The sequence below is a fragment of the Primulina tabacum genome, chromosome 6 (genome assembly GCF_025594145.1).
Source record: "Primulina tabacum isolate GXHZ01 chromosome 6, ASM2559414v2, whole genome shotgun sequence".
In the NCBI taxonomy this organism is placed as follows: Eukaryota; Viridiplantae; Streptophyta; class Magnoliopsida; order Lamiales; family Gesneriaceae; genus Primulina; species Primulina tabacum.
The window spans coordinates 12,822,415-12,830,562 of record NC_134555.1 but is presented as its reverse complement, the minus strand read 5'-3'; positions in this window follow the sequence as shown (position 1 = coordinate 12,830,562).

The window sequence follows — 8,148 nt, the reverse complement described above, 5'->3', positions numbered from 1 at the left end:
AAACGTAACAATCTCCCACCTACTCTCCCAATCGAGGTGGCGGTACGTCTTATTCCCGGACTTCGGCCCTCTCTGTATCGAATATCTACAATAGGAGTCGATCTTCTCCTACGTACATCGATATCACCAAACATCCGGTATCTTGGCATGTCTGCCAACGACTCACCTATCTCATGTGCATTGCTACAACTCTAAATACAAGGCATAACCGTATCAAATTATAAACAATCTAGTATGTGATTTTGGGAAACTCAAACCGGATCTGATTCGAGTTTTGTCTTCCCAAATCAACATTGAATTATACATTTCGTTGTTCAATCTTTTTCGATGTCAAGGTCTTGATGTCGAAGCTTGTCGAGATCAATCTGAAATGACATATTGAATCGATACAAGATCAACATTCAACTCAAACCAATACATATACGTATCAATATTCAATCTCGGTACACTTGGACGGCATAACAGCGTAATCTCGCGATACCGGTCATCTCAAACCTCAATAATCATAACAATAACTCATAATCATCACCAACATGTTCCATAATCTCAAAATCTGTATAATCTCATTCATATAAGTGCTGGAAAATAATAACAATATCATACGATGTCCGTTCTTCGATCCGGTTGCGAATATATGTTGCTTATAATCTCAAGAACATCTAATAGTAATCATATCTGATTTCTCCCAACATCTCAACTTCAAAACATGTTGAAATGTAGAAATACTTACATCCTTTTATAGCTGGTAACAAGAAGAGTACGGAACCGAAGTCGGATCGAAATTCAGGTGGTTAGATCTTGTACAAGCTAATTTCTAAGCTATGAAGAAACTTGAAGGAATTCTGGAGCTTTTCTGGTTTTCTCTCGTCCATATCCAACTGAAGAATGAAGACAACACATGATATATGCATGGCAAGGACAAGTGTCTAATTCTTCATTCTGCATGTCCCACCGCGGGTGCGCTACACATTGCACCGCGGGTGCGCCGAGCATACTGTAACACTTCCAAAATTTCAGAAGAACGACCGCGGGTGCGCTGGCTCTTTCACCGCGGGTGCGCTGCCCTCACTGTCCCAACACCGCGGGTGCGGTAGCTTTTATGGCGCGGGTGCACTGACTCTACTGTACCACCAAAACTCGAATTGTAATATCGCTCCTCCATGTCTGTTCTTCCATTCCCTTATTCATAATACATGATAACTCAAAAGTATCAAACTAAGATCTCGGGCATTACAATCTCTTTTACATACTCCACTTTTTCTTTTATCTTCATTTTTTTTCTTTTTCTTCCCTTTTTCTCCAACTTCTTCAATCAAACATCATTCAATTTTTTCTTTACTTTTGTAGGAGAATTTCAATTTCTTTAATCCTTTAAATTCTTACTCCCTTGAAAAGGTAGGAAATTAGTGTATAAGATATTCAAATGGGTGGTAAATGTGGGATATTTGAAACGATACGAATGGAGGTCTTTTACACATATTCACGTGTGCCATTCAAATTCATATAGGCTACAAAGAGGTGACAAATGATAAATTATTTTTATTTGGTAGCTTGAAAGACTCAATCGATTCAAAAAATCACCTAAATCATTCCTAAATCATAGTTTGTCCGTATTTCGTCTCGAGTGTTGTTTGGATAGTTATAGACAAAATCTCAATTCACCAACACAGAGTAGAATCTAATCATCGTGAAAAATGGTGTCTCAATGCATCAACCAAATACATATATATTCACAAGAAAAATGCTTGGCTTCCAAGAAATTTCAAGAACACAATTCTTTTCTCATATAGGCTCAAGAGGGCTTCAAATGAATATTTATGAACAATATAAATAGGCCCAAATAAAATCAAATATTACCTCAATCATATATGTGTTTGCAAAAATTTATTTCAATGTTAAATGAAAATCACAGAGTTGTTTAGAAATTATAAGTCTCAAGCTTATCAAATCTCATGATTGTTCTCTAAATTCTTCAAATTGATTGATAAACATGAATAAAATGCATGACCTTTCTTCTCAATACACAAATTTTGTTCGTCATTGGCCATTACAAAAATTTTCATGACTATGACACTACAAACACACAAGCAAACAACTCAAAAGCAAATAAAACACTCAAATAAAACTAAATAAATAGATGAACACACAACATAAAATAACACACAAAATAAAACATAAAATAACACACAAAATAAAATAATAACATCTCCCCCAAACTTAAATATGTGCATCGCCCTCGATGTAAATGATCATGAAAGTTAGGAGAATACACATACCTCGGGCAATGACCGTCAGTGGTCATTGCCATCCTCATCATCTGCTCCTTCTTGAGGTGGGTGGTACTCCGGTGGATCGTTTGCGGGCGGCCATTGCGGAGGATGTGGAAATGGATTACCAGATGTGGAAGCTGATGGAAATTGTTGAGCCAAGACGGACGTGAAATCCATCATATAACCCATGAATGTATCGGTCCTAAACCAAAACTCGTCCATGTCTTGGCGTTGTTGGCGCATCTCTTCTTCCAAATGAGTTAATCGATCTCACACATTTCTTGGTTAGGGTTGTGTTTGTTGTTGTGGGGCCTGAGCATGGGCACGTCTTTCAGCAGCTCTTCTGTTGAATTCTCTCTGAGCTTGACGTGTATCATGTTGATCAGATGTCAGCGACCTATGTGGTTGAATTACCACAATGGCATTTTTTTTTGTTTCAACAATTCTTCATTTGCTGCCCAAGTCACTCCCACATAATTGCATAGGTCTGTGATAAGAGAAGGGTGGAGGAGTCTACTAGGAGAGTTACCTTTAGCATAATCTAACATTGTGTTTTGAAGCAATTGACCTAAATCAATCGTCTTTCCCGTTAAGATGCAAAAAGTCAGGATCGCCCTCTCCTTGATGACGGTAGTAGTATGGTCAGTAGGCTTAATCCTAGCCGAAATGAAGGAATACCAATATTTGGCAACATTTTTCAGATCAGATTTGGCTAGGCTTAAATGCACATCGTCTCTCATTCGTCACTCCGCTCCCTCAATGCAAATAGTCTGAAGAATATTATTATAATCAACTTCCTCGGCCCGATATTCTTCATATTCATCATGCATGACTGGAGGGATACCATACATCGTGTTGATGATATGAGCATCAAAAGCTACCATCTTTCCTCGTACCAAAACTTTCAAGTGATCATGCTTAACCTTAAGGTTAGCTTAAAATTCTCGTACCAACGAAATGACCGCATCCTGTGGTTTCTTGCCAAACTCCTCCCAATGCCTAGCGGTAAGGATTAATCCGATCTCTGTTCGTGGGAAGCTCAGGTCAAATCCCCTATCTTTCACAATGCTCTTGTTCAAAATTTTAGCATAATTTTCCTCCGCCTTCTCGTCCCAGAACTTGTGTGCATCATAATTCGCAGACGAGGATGCACCCTTTGATTGTTTTTTTCTTGGAGGCATTTTGTCAAACACTTTCAAAGCACCAACTTCCCCTTCAATCGAATTCACTAAACTTGATGATTCTTTCACTCCCCAAACTTATTAATCACAATAACTACAACTCAACAATATACACACCTATCCAATCAACTCCAATCAACAATGTTAAGAATGCACTCCACTAAAATTTATTTTTCTTTCATAGCCAATAGCACCAATAATTTTGAATTTCAAAGCAAATGTAGTATGGATTTGCTCACCTTGAGTGTTGAAATTTGTCTTGGAAGAACAAAATAAAAGCTCCAATCAATCCTTGGTGTAAAATTTTCGAGCCTCCTTTTCACACCCTAGGTTTGGTGTTGAATTTGTGGAATGAAGATGTATATTGGATGAAAGGATTAAGGTATGTATGTGCGGAGTGGGAAATGTGTACTTGGAAGAAAAAATCAAGTGTGGAATGTGTTCTTGAGAGAGTATTTCAAAGTGAATGAGAAATGTTATTCGGTTATGTCCAATGTTTGCCTGTTTCAGAATTTAAAACCATCGACCGCGGGTACGGTGTAGCTACTGGAATTTTTGAATTTTCGACCTTCAGCGACCGCGGGTGCGGTGAATATCTTACCGCGGTTGCGGTGTTGGTTCTGGAAACCTATCGTCGGTGCACTACAAACTAGGCCACGAGTGCGCTTTGCCTACTGAAAATTTTCATTCTTTATTCAGCAAACATCGCAGGATTGCTCAATAACGGACCGTGGGTGCGGTATGACTACGGTAAATTTGTAATTTTCTGTCTTAAACCACCGCAGGGGCGATAACTTTTTCAGCGCGGGTGCAATTTTTTAAATTGTTTTCTCCTCTAATTGTTAGTCCTGAAAACAAAATAGGTATTCATAAGATTTGGGGGAATACAAGAACACACTAAACCAAAAAATACACAATCAAAGAATAAAAATACAAGAATAAAAGTAAAACCGAAAAAGAAATGCAATAAAGAAACAAAAATTTGGGTTGCCTCCCAAAAAGCGCTTGGTTTAACGTCGTCAGCCCGACTGCCACCAGTCTACATCAAGTTGATCCGCCCAAAGGAATGTTGTCAAGATGCCGTACTTCAGTCCCATAATAATGCTTGATCCGTTGTCCATTTACTTTAAACGTTCTTCCGTCATTGTACTTTAGCTCAATGGCTCCATATGGTTGGACTGATTCTATTATAAATGGTCCCGACCATCTTGATTTTAGCTTACCAGGAAATAGTTTGTGGCGTGAATTGAACAACAGTACTTGTTGTCCGGGCTCGAAATTTCTATGCAAGTTATGGTTGTCGTGCCACTTCTTGGTCTTCTCCTTGTAGATCTTTGTGTTCTCATAAGCCTCATTTCTTAACTCCTCAATCTCATTCAATTGCAATAGCCGCTGCTCACCAGATGCTTCTATGTCAAAGTTGAGCTTTTTAACGACCCAAAATTCTCTGTGTTCCAATTCTAGTGGTAAGTGACAGGCCTTACCAAAGACCAACCTATAGGGTGACATCCCAATAGGTGTCTTGTTGCCGTTTTGTACGCCCATAAGGCATCATCAACCTTCAGTGCCCAATCCTTCCGGTTTGTCTTCACCGTTTTTTCCAATATCTGCTTAATCTCTCGATTGGATACTTCGGCTTGTCCATTTGCTTGTGGGTGGTATGCCAGGATCACCTTATGCTTCACATCATATTTAGTCAAAAGTGAGTTAAAGATTTTATTACAAAAATGTGTACCTTCGTCACTAATTATGGCTCTTGGTGTCCCAAATCTTGTGAAGATGTTCCTGTGAACAAACTTAGCAACCACTCGAGCATCATTAGTATTGGTGGCAATTGCTTCCACCTATTTTGACACATAATCCACAGCAAACAAAATATACGATTGACATAAGAAGATGTGAATGGTCCCATGAAGTCAATACCCCAAACATCAAAAAGTTCAACTTCCAAAATATTGGTCAATGGAAACTCATGGCGTCTAGAAATATTGCCAACCCTTTGGCATCTGTCACATGACTTAGCTAAGGTATAACTATCTTTGAACAAAGTAGGCCAATAAAAACCAGACTGTAATACCTTTTCTGCTGTTCTTGATGCTCCAAAGTGGCCGCCATATGGTGAAGAATGACATTGTTCAAGAATAACTTTCGCTTCTTCCTCCGCTACGCATCTTCTAATCATCTTATCAGCATATCTCTTGAAGACGTATGGATCATCCCATAGGTAAAACTTTGCATCGTGAAAGAACTTCTTCTTTTGGTGATAACTCAAATCTGGAGGGAGAGTACCACAAGACAAGAAATTAGCTATATCAGCAAACCAAGGGAGTATATAATTTACCTCAAACAGCTGTTCATCTGGAAATGATTCTTTCATGGTTCCTTCATCTATTTTATCTTCAGGTTCGAGCCGTGACAAGTGGTCAGCCACTTGATTTCACACCCTTTCCTATCCTTCACTTCAAAATCAAACTCTTGGAGCAATAAAATCCACCTTATCAAGCGTGGTTTTGCTTTCTTCTTGGCAAATAGGTATTGAATAGCTGCATGGTCAGTGAAAACAATTACCATTGTGCCGACCAAGTAGGGTCTAAACTTGTCAAATGCAAACACTACTGCAAGCAACTCCTTTTCAGTAGTATTGTAATTTTGCTGTGCAGCATCCATGGTTCGACTTGCATAGTTGATTGATCTAAAAAATTTATCACGCCTTTGGCTCAACACCACACCTACTGCATAATCACTAGCATCGCACATCAACTCGAAGGGCTCCTTCCAATCTGGTACTATCATGATTGGTGCTGTCACCAATGCCTTCTTGATCTTCTCAAATGACTGCAGACAATCATCATCAAAATAAAAGTGGATTCTTTTTCAAGAAAATTACACAAAGGTTTAGTAATCTTAGAAAAATCTTTGATAAATCTACGATAAAACCCGGCGTGTCCTAAGAAACTCCTTATCCCTTTCATGTTCTTCGGTGGTGGAAGCTTTTAATTGCAACTACTTTGACTCTGTCTACCTCTAATCCCTTTGAAGACACTTTATGTTCAAGAACAATACCCTCTTGGACCATAAAATGACACTTCTCTCAATTAAGAACTAAGTTCTTTTCTTGACATCTCTGCAAAACGAGGGAAAGGTTATGTAAACAGTGATCAAATGAAGAGCCAAATACCGAGAAATCATCCATGAAGAATTCCATGATGTATTCCACCATGTCTGCAAATATGGCCATCATACATCTCTGAAAAGTAGCAGGTGCATTGCATAGCCCAAAAGGCATCCTCTTAAAAGCAAACGTTCCATAGGGGCACGTAAATGTTGTCTTCTCTTGATCCTCTGGTGCTATAGCATTCTGATTATAACCTGAATAACCATCTAAAAAAACTGTAGTGACAATAACCAGTAAGTCTATCAAGCATTTGATTAATAAAAGTAATGGAAAATGATCTTTACGTGTGGCATTGTTCAACTTCCTGTAATCAATACATACTCGCCATCCAGTCACAGTACGAGTAGATATTAGTTCATCATTTTCATTCTTTACCACAGTAATTCCACCTTTTTTAGGCACGACTTGCACAGGAGACACCCAACTGCTGTCAGAAATAGCATATATAACTCCAGCAATTAACAATTTCAACACTTCATTGTACACTACCTCTTTCATGGCTGGATTTAACCTTCTCTGATGATCCACATAAGGAGCGTATGACTCTTCCATTAAAATCCTATGCATGCATATGGTGGGACTAATCCCCTTTATATCAGAAATAGACCACCCAAATGCAGTTTTAAATTTCCTCAACACTCTCAACAATTTCTCTTTTTCATCCAAAGTAAAGAGGAAGAGATAATTACAGGATATATCGACTTCTCACCCAAGAAAGCATAGCAAAGATGGCTTGGAAATTCCTTCAAAACAGGGGATGAAGGTATTATCTCTGAACATTTTTCTTCTTCCAACTTCTCCTGTGCGGCTTCCTCCAGCTTTGGCAACTCTTTAAGAGCTAAAAGTTGCTCTCTCAATTCCCAATCATCATCATCAACTCTACTGACAGTACTAGAAAGGCATCTTTCTAATGGATCTTCTACCTTATGACCTATACCAATCTCAGCAACACAAGAGTCAATTATATCAATACTTTTACAAGTACTCACCTCGTCGTTACCTTTAATATCCTTATATATGTTGAATATCACAGCTTCCCCACCAACTCTCAAGGTGAGTTCTCCTTTGTGTACATCTATCAATTCTTTTCCAGTGGCTAAGAAGGGTCGCCCAAAAATAATGGAGCATCTTGATCTTCCTCCATATCAAGTATTACAAAATCAGCAGGGAAGATAAACTTGTCAACTTTTACCAAAACATCTTCAACAATTCCACGAGGATAGGTGAGTGACCTATCTGCAAGTTGCAAAGTTATAATGGTTGGTTTTACCTCCCCAAGCTCCAAGTCCCTATAAATAGAAAATGGCATAAGATTAATACTCGCTCCAAAATCACATAAAGCTTTATTAACATGAGTACTACCAATAATACAAGTAATAGTAAAACTCCCTGGATATTTAGTTTTTGTGGTAACTTCTTTTGGAGAATGGCGCTGCACTCTTCGGTCAACTTCACTGTCTCGAACTCTTGCAACTTCCTCTTCTTTGACATCACATCTTTGATGAACTTTTCATAGTTTAGA